This window comes from Ceratotherium simum, chromosome 34, assembly GCF_057802395.1.
Source record: "Ceratotherium simum simum isolate JZ-2026a chromosome 34, ASM5780239v1, whole genome shotgun sequence".
Lineage (NCBI taxonomy): Eukaryota > Metazoa > Chordata > Mammalia > Perissodactyla > Rhinocerotidae > Ceratotherium > Ceratotherium simum.
The window spans coordinates 31,563,677-31,580,130 of record NC_141933.1 but is presented as its reverse complement, the minus strand read 5'-3'; the positions used below and the strand labels follow the sequence as shown (position 1 = coordinate 31,580,130).

The window sequence follows — 16,454 nt, the reverse complement described above, 5'->3', positions numbered from 1 at the left end:
CTCCACTTGTCCATTTAATCCCTGCTTCAGCCACTATTCCCTGGACTTTGCCGGAACAAATAGTACTTTCCTCAGCATTTCCAAGTTGAGATCTAGTCTTGATCACCATTTTCTATTTTCTCTAATTTCTTCCTCCCTCCCTCCTTTCCTCCTTCTCTCCCTTCCTTCCTTCCTTCCTTCTTCCTTTCCTTTCCTCCATTCCCCCCTCCCTCCTTCCTTTCTTTCTTTTCTGATGCAGCAGACGCTCTAATCTCCATCAACTCACCGGCATCTCTCTAGTTCTTTCTAGGCCTTCCTTTACAGCCAGGCCCCCACAGCTAAATACGTCCATCCTCAGCCCAACCGTATGTCTTGGGCCTGTCTCAGGGACGAACCAGTTTCAGTCCCCAGGTCATTGTTTCTTTTAGATCCACAAGAGTATAAAATAATAGCACATCTGTGTTTAATTATGATTCGGCCTTCCTGGCCTTACATTCAGAAATTTCTAATGCTTTGGAGGGAAGGGATGTTTGCTACAAACATTGGCCATAATGACAATGTTTCAATCTGCTTTTCATTTCCCAGATAAAGTCACAAACAGATGCAAAGGCTGGCTAAAATGGTTGGGAGTGGAGTGTCCGGACCATCTGACATGGTGCAGATGGGGCTCACATGTCAGCACTCATAATTTTTTCTGTTTTTTAGTTTCTATCTTTAAAAGTATGCCCTTTAAAAAAAATACTGGCACAGAACAACTAGAACTTGGACTCTGGTTTCACAATTTATGTGGCTGATTTCATAGACTATTGTGTTTCATGTTATGTAATTTTTTCTGAGAGTTACAAATAATTTTTTTTCATGTTTAGGGCATAGGGCTTTTATGTTGGTATGTTTGGGAGGAGCAAAGAGTGATAACATGGGAGGATATGCTATAAGGAGGGCACACGGTTTTCCTGGTACAAACTGATACTGAACCAAGTGGCTCACCTCCTGGTGAGTTAATTGAGACTCTACACCAGTGGAAGTTGTCTCACAAAGTAAAGTGTATTTGCAGCAAATAGGAGGCCATGAGGAATCATTTCCAAAGTCATGGCGTCCCAGAACAAAGGAAAGCAGGAACTTTTATTTGGCTGGGGAATAAACACTCCAAAGGAAGAGGTGGGTATTCGCTTGCACAGGCTCAGTTGAAGAACGTGCTTCCACACAATGAGGCCTAAGCTCCTCCTGGAGAGATCTTTGCATTAAAAATAAGGCAAAGGTCCTGGGCATAGCTCTTGTGGTGAGGCTTGGTCAGTTTCAGAGTGGCTGGTGGTTACATCTCCTTAACATACAAAAGGAAAAGAAGCAACTTGGAAAAACAGTTAATTGCTTCCAAACCCACCTTTGAGTTTCTTGAGGCCCCTAGTCTGTGACAAAACCACACCCCTGTGCTGCCCCCAGCTCAGTGCCATGCTTCTGACAATAGTTGATGTTGAATCCCTGTCCATGGGGCCTGTGGTGAGCCGCTGCTGAATCCTCCAGCTGTGGTGCTCCTGTGGGGTTCATTGTGGCGTGAAGAGTCTTGGTGACTGATACTTTTGGCACCTTTTCTTCGTCGTGGGCTTCTGCTGCCTCAGCCCCTTTCCAACATCATGGCACTTTCCTTTGCTCAAGGCTTACTTCATGGGTGGTTTTTACGGTGGACACATGGATATGAGCAGCTCAGACATTTAAGGAATGTGTTGTTACCAGCAGGATTCTTTCCCCACACTTGATTCACTTCAGACACCAAGACTTGTGTTGTAGAGTTCCTTCAACAGAACGAGATACAGAATGATCTCTGAACCTAGCAGCAAGATCTTACAGCAAGATAGGTCATGTTCCAAACATCACCAAAGGCTGCCTTAAATCAGGGCCTAGTTTGAAGATAATAGCTGATATTTACTAAACTATCAACTAATTATACAGTAATGAAAAAGTCAGAAACAAATGTCTATTGGCAAGTAATTCCTTACCTCCGGCTCATAATATTAGTAAGCTTACGGTACCTTTTGTCACATTGTCACGGACTAGGAGCCTCGAAAAACTCAAAGGTGGGTTTGGAAGCAATTAACTGTTTTTTCAAGTTGCTTCATTGCCTTTTGTATGTTAAGAAGATGTAACCACCAGCCATCCTGAAACTGACCAAGCTTCACCACAAGAGCTATGCCCAGGACCTTTGCCTTATTTTTAATGCAAAGATCTCTCCAGGAGGAGCTAAGGCCTCATTTTGTGGAAGCATGTTCTCCAACTGAGCCTGTGCAAGCGAATACCCACCTCTTCCTTTGGAGTGTTTATTCCCCAGCCAAATAAAAGTTCCTGCTTTCCTTTGTTCTGGGACGCCATGACTTTGGAAATGATTCCTCATGGCCTCCTATTTGCTGCTGTTGGGGGAGAGGGAAAATCTCCCTCTGCCCTTTTCCTTAAGGTCCTTATGGCTGGCCAAATAATCAACAAGACAGGTTAGCAGGAGAAAATAATACCAAGTTTAATAATATGTATACATGGGAGAAACTCAGAAATGAGCAACTCGTCCCTCTGTCTAAGCTGCTTGCTTAAGTATTGCAGCTAAAGGCGAGGAACGTGTTGGGGGTGGGTAGTGGTCTGGGACTTCAGAGGCCAGGCAGACAATTCTTTTCAGGGTCATCTATAGATAATGTGGTCAGGGAGAGACAGAGTTTTTGATAAAAGAGGCTTGGTGCTTTTCTTATTGTAACCTCTATCTTACATTATCTTTACAGCCATCATGATAATAACTCCTTCCTGAAACAGATCTTTTGTTTTAAATTTTTTAGGCAGTTTGGGAGGGGAAACTCAAATATTTTTCTTGAGTTTTCTGAGTCCTTATTGTCTTCAGCTCGAAATAATCCGCATACCAGAGTGGTGCCTCCTGGGGTAGCTGGCCGTGAGCACCATCACTGCAAATACACTTTACTTTGTGAGACAACTTCCACCTGTGTAGAGTCTTAACTCACCAGGAGGTGAGCACACTTGGTTCGGTAATAAGATGACCTCAGGGTTTTATAAGTATTAATACATTAAATATCATAATATATATAAGAATTAAGAAAATCATATGGCCATTTCCCTGTGTACCTGATTGACTGTGTTTATATATTTTTACTTTTTAACTTCTGTTTTTGTCTTAAATTGTTCCTACAAAAAATCACTGGGTCCAAGGCAAAATTGTGACATGGGCGAAGTTTGAATTCAGTGGCCTCCACTTCCTCCTCATCTTCCTTTTCCTAGTTCCTGCTACTTCTTCACCCCACGTGAGGCCTAAACTGGGCCCTATTCTGGATCTCAGTTGGCTACTGAGTGACTGATAGTTAAACTGCGACCCAAGAAAATATTTATATATGACCCCTCAGGAATATTTTCATATTTGTTTGGTAAATTTTTAATTTGACATAATATTAAAGGTACAGAAAATTATAAAAATAATACAAATAACCCCAATTTAACCTTTACCCAACTTCAGTAGAAGTTTGCATTTGTCCATTTGTTTTATCATTTGCTTGCTCTCTTTATTTGTACGTATGTATGTTTATTGTTTTCTGAGCCATTTGGGAGTAAGTTGCAGACACCATGCCTTTTACCATGTTCTTCAATATGTGTTTTCTGAGAAAAAACATTCTCTTACATAACCACAGTACAATGATCAAAACTTGGAAATTTGACATGGATACAATATTATTATTCATCTAAAGTTTATAGTCTATATTAAAATTCATAAATTACCCTCATAGTATTCTCTAAACCTTTCCCCCGTTCCAGACCCAATCCAGGAACATACTTCTTACTTAGTTGGCATATCTCTTTGGGTTTCTTTAAACTGGAACAGTTCTTCAGTCTTTTTTTTCCCCCCCCGAAAGCCCCAGTAGATAGTTGTATGTCATAGTTGCACATCCTTCCAGTTGCTGTATGTGGGATGCCACCTCAGCATGGCTGCAGAAGCGGTGCGCTGGTGCGTGCCTGGGATCCGAACCCGGGCTGCCAGTAGTGGAACGCGCATACCCAACCGCCAAGCCACGGGGCCGGCCCCAGTTCTTCAGTCTTTATCTTTCATGATCTTGATATCTTGAAAAATGTAGGCTGGTTATGATGTAGAATGTCCCTCCATTTGAGGTTGTCTGATGTTTCCTCATGATTAGATTCAGGTTATGCATTTTTGGTATTAAGGCCACAGAAGTGATGTGTCCTTTTTAGCACATAATATCAAGAGGCTCATGATGGTGGGATTATATTTCTTCTTTAAAAGAAGACTTAAATATAAGAAAGCTTTCAAATCTTCAAGAAATGTACACGTAAAATTGAAATGAAAGGGTGTAATACCTTTGAAGCCAGCCCCGGGGGTCTAGTGGTTAAGATTAGGCGCTTCCACCGCTGCCACCCCTTTTGTTTCCAGGTGAGGGGCCCACACCACTGTCTGTCAGCTGTCACACTGTGGCAGTTGCTGTGCTGCTGAAACCTCTGCCACCAGGATTTCAAACACCAGCAGGGTCACCCATGGTGAAAAGGTTTCAGCAGAGCTTCCAGACTAGACAGACTAGGAAGAAGGACCTGGCCACCCACTTCTGAAAAACTTGGCCGCGAAAACCCTATGAATCTGATATAGCACTGGAAGGTCAGAGGATGGTGCAAAAGGACCGGGCAGGGCCCAGATCTGCTGTCCACAGAGTTGCTAGGAGTGGGAATCAAATTGATGGCACTAACAACAAAATGCTCTTGAGCACAGGATCTTATCAAATCCTTTAAGACAAACACTTGCAGTGGCCAGAGGCAGTCTCTTCACTCAGCACATTCTACAGGGGTGGCTGTGATATAATATACTCAACACAGAGGTCGCTGTACTTCCTCAATAGCTGGAGCAGCTGTCCACTATTTGTCATACGGTTTATCCTGGTGTTAGCTCACCCAGTAATTCATTTGCTTCTTCATCCATTTAGTCAAATGTTGGTCGAACACTTGCTGAGTGCTAGAAAACTTCCAGGTACCAAAGATAAGCAGAAAAAACAAAAACCCACCGTCCTCTTGGAGGATCTATTTAGGTGGGGTGAAATATACAATAAACAATTTAACTCCAGTATATAATATGTTAGAAGGTAAGTGTCATGGAGAAAATACAAAGCAGGGACGGTGTGATGGGGAATGCTGGAGGAGGCTAGAACATCAAATGAAGGGATCAGGGAAGGCCTTCCTGAGAAGGTAATAGGGCAACCCACAGGCCCACACACTGGGCAATGTGGCTTTTGTACTTTGAGGAGGCAGAGGTTAAAAGGGCATTCAGTGAAAGGACTGGACCCATTACAAATCCTGAGTGAATCTCCTATAATTTATCCACCAAGGAAGTTGTTTCACGTGTCAGAGGATAGGAGGAGAGAGCTGACAGTGATTGTTACTCACTGGTGCTTAGGATATTAGGTGGGATGGGACTGGGAAAGAAGTCAACCCAGTGCAAGTTTCTGGAGAATTAAGCTAGTGTTTGTTAAGCAGAATAATAAGAGAAAGATATGGTAAGGGAGGAAAGTGAAGGCTAGGAGGGATAAATGGGGCAAAATTTGAACAACTTCTGGCAGAAAGTAAGCTAGATAATAGACATATAATGCATATGTTGTACGTTGTATTCTTAAGATTTCGTATTTTAAGAAAGAAATAGACCTTTGTCTTCAGATTGCATGAGGCAGTTGCTCTGGACACTTGGCACCATAGGGAGAACTTCGCTTCGTGTCACAATGTCTCAGAATCGAATCTGTCTATGTCCACGTATCTGGGAGCAGGGGTTTCACAGAAGTGATGATACAGGTCAACGGACCCTCTTGCCTGGTAGAAACCAAGTCTTTTAGTGGACATGTTTTCCCAGAGAAAATTAATCCTATTATCTTAAAAGTCCGAGGCTCTAGCTGCTCTTTGCGGTCAGGATGGAGAAACGGCTCAGGATCTTCCTCCCCCTTCATCCTCGCTGCCTCTTCTCTGGCACTCTTATCACCTCCTTTGAATGCCCTCAATCCCGCGTGGCTCTCTAGGCCTGCAACACTCTTGTATCACAAATCCATAACCTCTTTCTATTCTTCCTTGCAAAGACAGTCTGGAATGTCATTTTCCTGTGGTCTTTCTTAATTATGTGGGCATAAAACACGGGGTTCACCGTTGGTTTACATCAGTGTGCCTCCAGAAAGCCAGGTCTGCAGGTGGGCAGGACGTGGTGCGTGCAGTAGCAGTACTCTAAGAACGTGGGACCCAGATCTTCCTGCATGCCTGCCCCCTTTGTTGCAGGTAGAACCATGTCGAAGCTGAGAGGTGACCTCTGGAGCCTGGTTGAGTCCTGGCCGCATCACCAACCAGCTGTGTGACTTTGGGAGGTCACTTAACCTTTCTGTACCTCAGTGTCTTCATATGTAGAGTGAGGATAATTACAGTTCATACCTTACAGGGTTGTTAGAAGGATCAGATGGGTTAATATTGGAAACTCCCTTTAGAGGTGAGTCTGGGACAGTAGGAGTGATATAAAAGTTTGTTAAATGAATTTAAAAAATATGTTGAAAGGATGGTTGTGTGGAACAGGAAGGTTTGGTTTAGGGCAGTGGTCCTTGTTCATCACAATGTGGCCTCGGAGTCATACTTGAGTGGCCAGAGGGGGTCTCCCTACAGGGGTGCACTCCCTACAAGGGTGGCTATAATGTAATATCCTATGCGGAGTTCGCTGTATTTCCTCACAGCTGTCGCAGCCCATCAAAGGGCCGTGTGGGGCTTGGCCACTAACTCTTGCTGTGCACGACGCCTCTCTTGATCCTCTCAACAAGCCTAGGAGCTCGGTGTGCCGCTGGTGGACCACCCACATCCGTTATCCCTTTCTTCTTTTATCATAGAGTGCCTGAGTTTCACCAAGCACACGGTCACCCAGACAGTGACTGTGTTTCCCAGCTTCCTGTACAGCTGGGCATGGCCATGTGACTAAATTCTCACCAAGGGAATGTGAGCAGAAATGAAGTGTGCCGTTTCCAGGTTGTGCCCTCAGCAGGAACAAGCATATGCTCCGTTTGCTCCTCTGTCCCTCTTCCCACTGGCTGGCATGCAGTTGTGATTGTGTGAGCTGGAGCAGCCACCTTGGGCTCAGAGATTGAAGCCTCGTATTGAGGATGGCAGAGCTGCCTGACCAGCCCTGTGCCGTCTAGGTCTGAGATGTTTCATGTGAGAGAAATAAGCTTTTATCTTGCTTAAACTATTGTATCTTTTGGTTCTTTTTGTTATAGCAGCTTAGGTTATAAATAACACAGGTGTTAATATCTCCATTTTACAAACTAGAAATGGAAGCTTAAAGAGATAAGTGACTTGCTCGAGGTCACCCAGTTTGTAAGTGGCCGTGGTGGGATTCAAACCTAAGTGCTCTGACGCCAGGGCTGGGCCTTTTATCTGCATCGTGCTATCTTGCCTCTTGAAGCCCTGCTGGTCCATGATGTGGGTTTATAGGAAAGAAGGGGAGGAGAGAGACAGCTGTCCTGGTCCTCCTAGTCTAGCATCCCCAGCTACGACCAATGGTTCCACCCAACATGTACATGTTGTAACTACTCATTTCTCACAGATGCATAATTGTGGAGTCTCAGTCCATACTGAATGTGTTGATTCATCTCTGAGATTTTTGTCATGTTTTTTGGATTGTCAGAGTTTAGGAACCCAGACCCGGTTCTGCATACCAGCTTAAGCCCAGGGTCAAGCACAACACAACACTTGACAGCACACACAAGAGAGGCAATGACAATACCTCCAAGATGGGAGTGCTGGAAGGTAAGTTCAAGCCAGGCATAGCCATCCCAGTGGTTCAACATGACTGGTTGCACAGGTCTTGCAGGAGCCCAGCTGAGAGGAGAGCAAGTGGCTAAGCAGCAGGATTCCCAGCCAGTCCAAGTCAGATATAGAGGCCAGTGTACGTAGGCAAACTTGAAAAAGGCCTAACTCCAATTGCAAATGTTTGCTTGCTATCCCAGGCCTACTCAAGAAGTCATAATACCATGATTAATGAAGTCAGACTTTTAAGAAAAAACAGAAGAGAGACAGCCCTGATGGCCTAGTGGTTAAAGTTTGGTGTGCTCTGCTTCGGCGACCCAGGTTCAGTTCCTGGGCATGGAACCACACCACTCCTCGGTCAGTAGTCACGCTGTGGTGGTGGCTCACATAGAAGAACTAGAAGGACCAACAACCAGAATATACAACTACGTAATGGGGCTTTGGGGAGAAAAAAAAAAGAGAGAGGAAGATTGGCAACAGATGTTAGCTCAGGGCAAATCTTTCCCAGCAAAAAATATATATGTATATATATTTCAGCTTTCTGTGCTAATGGGGTGGATCACATAATGCTTATTCCTGGCACTGTACCTAACACCTATTCATCCTTCAAGATTCACTTGTCCATTATTTCTTGATGAAGTCTCCATGACCTCTCAAGTTCCGGTTAGGTGACCTTTTTAGGTACTACCACAGCAGCTGTACTTCTCCTCTCAGAGCCGGAGCACTTTTCACATGGTGATGTTGCCTGGTTTTTTGCCTGCACCCATCTCCTTCCCTGCTCTGCTTCCAGAGCCTGGCATGCAGAGAGCCTAGGGCATGGTAGACACTCAACAGGTGGAACGAATCCCATGGGTGGTGGTGATGGCTGAATATAACATGAGTGGCATTGTCCATTCTGAAGAATCCAATAAAATATTCAATTTATGGGCATCTAGAGTCCAACTACTTACCTATCTCTAAAATTTTATTTCCAGTCCACACTCTTGGTGCTGGTGAGAGTGTAAATTGGCTCAAGTTTACAAAAACAATTGACAATATGTCACAAGGGACTTCAAATGTTCATGTGATTTGAACCAAAAATTACTTCTAGATCCTATGGAAATAAAGACAAATACAGAGGAAGGATGTTCACTATACTGTTGTTCATACTAGAAAAAAATTTAAGTGTTCCCAGTAAGAGAATGTGTAAATAAATATACAGTCACTTGATTGCAAATTGTACAGCCATGGGGGGAAAAATCACATTTTGGAAGAGTGTTTAATGACTTGGGGAAAATTTTATCCTACAATGTTAAGTGAAAAAAGCAGGACACAGGACACAGTTGGTGTGCCATGGTGCCAGTGAGGCTGGCAGGAAGGGGGCAGGCAGGGAGCTTTGGGATGTGTGGCGAAGGGTTTCTCCAGTTGGATTCAAGAATAAGAATGTGAAACAAAGGACTTGGTAACCTAACCATCTGCATGCCTTTGTGGGAAGTGTTTGCGAGGGACAAGGCTTTGTATTTTGAAGAAAATTAAAGATTCAGCAAAATTACAAGAAATTGCTATAGAGGGAAAAGAAGGTTCAAACCTCATAGGAATCTCAGTTCACAGAGAAATACCTGATCATCTGAAATATCTCCAATTACCTAAAGAGAAAAGACTCAGGAAGCAACTTAGAAAAGTTGACCAGCCTTCGTTAGAAGAGTAAGTTGATTGGCCTTTGCTGGAAGACCAATATAGCACAGACCAGGCTTTGTATGGAGAACAGCGTAGCATTGACCAGCCTCAGCCAGGAGAACAATGAAACAAAGAGTAAACTCCATTACTATTCCAAAGAAAATGAAAAGAAAATATCAAGTCAAAAAGCACAAGAAGAGGGCCGGCCCCGTAGCTTAGTGGTTGGGTGCGCACGCTCCACTACTGGCGGCCCGGGTTCAGATCCCGGGTGCGCACCGAAGCACGGCTTCTCCGACCATGCTGAGGCCATGTCCCACATACAGCAGTTAGAAGAAGGATGTACAACCATGACATACAACTGTCTACTGGGGCTTTGGGGAAAAAAAAGGAGGAGGATTGGCAATAGATGTTAGCTCTGAGCCGGTCTTCCTCAGCAAAAAGAGGAGGATTAGCATGGATGTTAGCTCAGGGCTGATCTTCCTCACACACACACAAAAAAAAGCACAAGAAGAACATAAACAGCTACAAGCTAAGTGTTCTGCTGAGAAACAAGAATTTGAGAGGAGAAAACAAGAGAGAGAAGAAGCTCAAAGGCTCTACAAAAAGGAGAAAAGGGATGTGTTCAAGACATTGAGCAAAAAGACTAAAAAGTGTCAACCAAACTTGGATTTACAAGTGAAATATCTTCTTAAAAAATACAAGAAAAAAATTAAATCACACATTTTGTGCTTAATCAAGAGTTAAACTATCTCCTATCTGTGTATTGAGTTCTTTTGTATAGTAGTCCTCCTTTATCCACAGTTTCATTTCCTGCTATTTCAGTTACCCGCCATCTGAAAATATTAAATGGAAAATTCCAGAAATATACAATTCATAATTTTAAATTGGGCACCATTCTGTGTAGTGTGATGAAATCTTGCACCATCCTGCTCCATCCTGCCTGGGACATGAATCATCCCTTTGTCCAGTGGATCCACGCTGTATACACTACCCACCCATTAGTCACTTAGTAGCCATCTTGGTTATCAGATCTACTGTCGCAGTATTGCAGTGCTTGTGTTCCAGTAACCCTTATTTTACTTAATAATGGCCCCAAAGTGCAAGAGTAGTGCTGCTGGTAATTCAGATATGCCAAAGAGAAGCTGTAAAGTACCTCCCTTAAGTGAATAGGTGAGAGTCCTTGACTTAATAAGGAAAGAAAAAAATTGTACACAGATTGCTAAGATCTACGTAACTTTTGTTACAGTATATTGTTATAATTGTTCTGTTTTATTATTATTTACTGCTGTTAATCTCTTACTGTGCCTAATTTATAAATTGAACTTTATCATAGGTATGTACAGTCATGTGCCACATAACAATATTTTGGTCAAGATGGACCACGTATACGATGGTGGTCTCATAAGATTATAATGGAGCTGAAAAATTCCTATTGCCTACTGACGTGGTAGTCATTGTAAGGTCATAGTGCAATACATTGCTCATGTGTTTGTGGTGATGCTGGTGAAAACAAACCTACTGTGCTGCCAGTTATATAAAAGTATAGCACATACAATTATGTACAGTACATAATAGTTAATAATGATAATAAATGACCAGGTTACTGGTTTATGTATTTACTATACTTTTTATCATTATTTTAGAGTGTACTCTTTCTACTTATTAAAAAAAAAGCTCACTGTAAAATGGTATGCCCAGTTATGCTGGCAGCAGCCTCATACAATTTTTATGTTTATTGTGTCTCTTGAGTGCATCGTTTTCTCTTGTGCTTGATTTAACCTTGCGTTGTTCTGTTCATCGTGGCCCCTAAGTGTACAACATCCACTGCTAATGTTGCCTCTAAGAGGCCACGTTGAGCGATTGACCTGGAAACAAAATTAAAAGTGACTAAGGACTACGAAGGTGGAAAGTCAGCAATGGGTATCGCTCACTGGTCAGGCGTGTCCCCTCCACCACAGCTATGATCTTGAAGACCAAGAACAACGTGATGGAAGCTGTTACAGGATCTGCTTCATTGAAGGTAACGAGACTAACAAGAATTGGAGAAGGGCCTATACCAGACACGGAGAAACTTCTAATGACCTTGTTTGAAGACCAGACACAAAAGTGTATGCTTCTCAGCACAAAAAATTTGTTTGCCATGTTAAAAGAAAAGGCTGAACATGACTATGATGATGTATTTACTGCTAGCTCTGGGTGGTTTAAATGATTCAAGAATCCATATTCATCACCTATTGTGAAAATGAGTGGTGAGTCTGCAAGTGCTGATGTGAAGGCAGCTAAAGAATTTTTGGAAACTCTACATAAGCTGATTGTGGAGGAAGATTACTTGCCATAGCAAACAATCAATATGGATGAAGCCTTCCTATTCTGGAAATGGATGCCTGAAAGTACTTTCATCCATAAGGACACCAAGTCAATGCCAGGTTTCAAGGCTTTTAAGGACAGGATAACAGTCTTGCTTGGAGGCAATGTTGCAGACTACGAATTGAAACCCTTTGTGATCTGGCACAGTGAGAACCCCAGGGCCTTCAAGCATGTTGATAAGCACTCCCTGCCAGTATATTACGGGAGCAATAAGAAGTCATGGGTGACCAAGCTCCTCTTCCAAGCTGCCCTCCTGCATTGCTATGCCAGTGAAATGAAGAAGTACTGTCTGGAGAATAACATACCTTTCAAGATTTTGCTTATTGTTGATAATGCTCCCGGATATCCTCCTTTTATTGGTGCTCTTCATCTCAACGTCAAAGCAGTGTTTCTCTTTCCAAACACCACCTCTTTAATCCAACCAATGGATCAGAGAATTATAGCCGATTTTAAGGCCTACTACCTGAGGAAGACCTTTGCCCAGGCTATTGCTGCACCTGAGGAAGACACTGAGAAGACACTGATGCAATTCTGGAAGGATTACAACATCTATGATGTATCAAGAACCTTGCTTGGGCTTAGGGTGATGTCACCAAGGAGAGTATGAATAGCATCTGGAAGAAGACAATTAAGAGGTTCATCCATGACTTCAAATGTCTTTGCAAGGAAAAGGAGGTTGCAAAAGATCAACAAGGCTGTGGTTGTGATGGCAAACAACTTTAGCCTGGGTGAGGATAAGGGTGACACCGAGGAGCTTCTAGAGGTGGTTCCTGAGGAATTGACTAATGAGGAGTTGTTGGACCTGGAACAGGAACACACAGCTGAAGAAGAGGCAGGAGAAAAGGAAACTGCAGGAGAAGAAAAAGAAGAAGAAAAATTCCCAGGAAAATTCCCAGTGAAAGTGTTACCATTAAAAGGGATCCTCTACTCACCACAAAGACGAGCCTACAGTCAAGAGGAAAGGTGGTAGGAGAGAAAGGGTCTTTTTATTACAGCTTGCTAGCCAAGGGGGAAGATGGCAGACTACTGTCCTAAAGAACCATCTTAAAACTACAAAATTTTGAAGCAGTTATATAGGCCAAATGGGTTGAAAAGGGGAGTCTCAGAATGTTGACCATCTGGTGTTTTGGTCCTTGAGATGCCAGATCATCCCTTTCTCTTGTCATCTGTGACGGATGCCAGCATAGGGTTCTGTGGGAGATCAAGATTTGGCCACCCTGAAATATATCTCTTTACCTTGATTGTTTTCTCTGAGGGACATTTGACCTCCCTCACTACCTGCCTAAAGAATTGGACATAGTAACTCCTTCCTGGAACAGATCTTCTATCTGATGGCTGTAATATAACGTAAAATAGAGGTTACAATAGAAAAGGCACCAACAAGCCCATCTTATCGGAAGTTCTGTCTCTCTGGCCACAGTCTCTGGATGGCCCTGCAAGGAGTTGCCAGACAAACATTTACATTTATAAGGGAAATCTCCATTTGTAAAGGTATCTCCCTCTCTGTATTGGGAAGAGGGGGGATGACCTCATTTCTAGAAACTTATCAATGTGGAAGGTGAGGCCTTAAATCTGCATAATAAGCTTACTCTTGTTTACACTGCTTTGGTGGTAATCTCCTGTAACCGACACCTCCCCCACCCCCAACATCCTCCTCTGTCTTTAGCTGAAGATGGTATTTAAGACGAGAATTTCTGCTATCGTGTTGAGAAACGCAGTGTCCCTGCTTTCTCCCATGTATACATGTTGTTAAACTTGGTATTATTTTCTCCTGCTAACCTGTCTTGTTAATTATTTGGCCAGCCATAAGAACCTTAAGGAAAAGGGCAGAGGGAGATTCTCCCTCTCTCCCGACAGCTCTTTTCCGGAGGTAGTTACACCCCTGGGAAAACTTAAAGAACAAAGTTATCGCCTTATTGCAATGGGGAGGTCTATGTATAAGCCAAGGCTATGAAAATAGCAGAGCATGCATATTTCTTACAAGCAGGTGCGTACTTATCTAGGCTGCATGCAAACAAAGCATTGCTGACAAGGAAAGGGGGTGTCTTGTGGATCAAGGTCATTTATAATTCCAACATGGTTCACCTCTATAAGATGGCTTCCCTAATGCTAACCTATGTTAACCATTGGCTGTTATTTATCTTAGCTATTTAGATGGTGCTAACAAAGGGTTTAGCAGAAGATTTTGCAGACCTTAACAAGCTCCTTAAAAAGTTTGAAAACATGGACCTCAACACCAAAAGGTTTTCATTAATAGACAGGAATGTTCCTGGTGCATTTTCTGCTTACAAGCAAATCTATGATGAAGAAAAGAAACAAACCAAGCAAGCCATCAGGACATATTTCTGAAAAGAGAGAGACTTCCTCAAGAAGAGCCTCAGGCAGACCCTCAGGAGGTATTCCAGAAGAAGGCACTGTTATCCTAGGAGATGACAGCTCCGTGCGTGTTATTGCCTCTGAAGTGCTAGTGGGACAAGATGCGGAGGTGGAAGACAGTATATTGATGATCCTGACCCTGTGTAGGTCTAGGCTAATGTGTGTGTTTGTGTCTTAGTTTTTAACAAAAAAGTTCAAACAGTAAAAAAATAAATAATTTTTAAAATAGAAAAAAGCTTATAGAATAAGGATATAAAGAAAGAAAATATTTTTGTAGAGCTGTGCAATGCGTTTGTGTTTTAAGCTGTTATTACAAAAGAGTCAATTAAAAAATTAAAAAGGTTATAAAGTTAAAAAGTTACAGTAAGCTGAGATTAACTTATTATTGAAGAAAGAAAAATATTTTTTTATGAATTTAGTGTAGCCTAAGTGTCCAGAGTTATAAAGTCTGCAGGAGTGTACAGTAACGTCCCAGGCCTTCACAGTCACTCACCACTCACTCACTGACTCACCCAGAGCAACTTCAGTCCTGCAAGTTCCATTCATGGTGAGTGCCCTGTACAGGTGTGCCATTTTTTATCTTTTATATTGTATTTTTACTGTACCTTTTCTGTGTAGATATGTTTAAACATAAATACACGCAATTGCTTATGGTATTCAGTACAGTAACATGCTATACAGGTTTGTAGCCCGGGAGCAATAGGCTATACCGTGTAGCCTAGGTGTGTAGCGGGCTATACTATCTAGGTTTGGGTAAGTACACTCTCTGATGTTCGCACAATGATGGAATCACCTAACGATGCATTTCTCAGAACATATTGTTGTTCAGTGACACATGCCTGTATAAGAAAAAGCATGGTACATATAGGGTTCAGTATATTTGAGGTTTCAGGCATCCACTGGGGTCTTGGAATATGTTCCTCTCAGATAAAGGGGACTACTCTATGCTCTACATATATGATTTGTTTCTTATTTATTTTCCTCTGAAGGAAGGTAGGTCTGAAGAATGGAAAGAACCTTCTAGTTGGGTGACAGGTTCAAGCATGTAGTGCTTTTGTACCATATGAAATTCAGGTGAAATAAAATGTTTTGAAAATTAAAAAAAAAGCAGGACACAAAATTATATATTCTATATGATCCATTATAAATCTCTCTCTTTCACACACACACACACACACACACACGTTACATATACATGAGAGAAAATATTAGTAAGAAAGAAATCTATTTATTACCATCTATGGATGATTATTTTATACGCTATTCTGCATTTTACAAGTTTCCATTAGTAAGCATACATTACTTTTAAAATCAGAAAAAAAAGTTAAGGTCATAACAGATTCCAAATTCTTGTTTCTGTTTCCTTTTTCTCCAACACCCAGATCAATAGCATGGCGCATGGGGCCTGGGGGAGAAAAGGCACATGGACTTTTTCCCTCAGGTTAGTTTCAACTGTGGCCCTTACCAGAGCTGAAGGGGCATCGGGGCCACCTCCTCCTAAGCAACTGTTCTTGTTAAAGCAGGACTAAGACGTGGTGAAGCAAAGTAGGCAGAGCAGAGGGTCCATGCCACCACCACATACAAAACCACTGTCACCTTTTAATGCAAATTCCAGTTCCTTCTGCCTGCGCAGGCCTAGCCCACATGGGTTGGGATCATACAGCTACGGCGGTGGTCACTGCCCTTCCCTCACAGGGAATTCTGGATTGCAACACACGTCTTTTCTTTCACGTTCTGTTCTTTTCCTCTCTTCTCTCCCTACCCCCGAGTTTACCTCACAAGGGCATTGTGAAGAGAACGAAATTGAAATCTGTAGAACACCTTGGTCTAGCAGAGGGTGGGTGGAACCAGGAGAGAAATAAATAACTATCCTGGTTCTGTCACTCCTCATGCTGCTTCGTATAGACCCGTCGTCCAACAGGACAGTTCATTCCCTCCATTCTTTTCCTGCAAATACTAATGAAAGTTTGTCCACACGGTTCCTAGTTGGGTACTCAACCTTTTCTCTTGAACATTTATTATATGGCCTATTTTGTAAGCTTGGTTGTAGATTTGGTGATATCAGGATTAATAATATTATGTTTTATGCAGGTACATTTTATTTAATTGGGTTCTGAACAATCAGAGAGAGAATAGCATTTTATAAACAACAGTTTTATTCAATACTAACAAAAATACTCGTGTTTGTATTAGTAAGGTATAAAAATCTGGGATCAAATTTGTTTACTGAACCAATCATTTGGAATTACCTTTAGGAGTCAAACAGACTTGGT

At 42.3% G+C, this 16,454-nt stretch overlaps 1 pseudogene; it reads left to right on the top strand.

Moving 5' to 3' along the window:
* Positions 1 to 9,111: 9,111 nt before the first annotated feature.
* Positions 9,112 to 10,182, top strand: LOC101392384 (thyroid transcription factor 1-associated protein 26 pseudogene; annotated as a pseudogene).
* Positions 10,183 to 16,454: the final 6,272 nt, after the last annotated feature.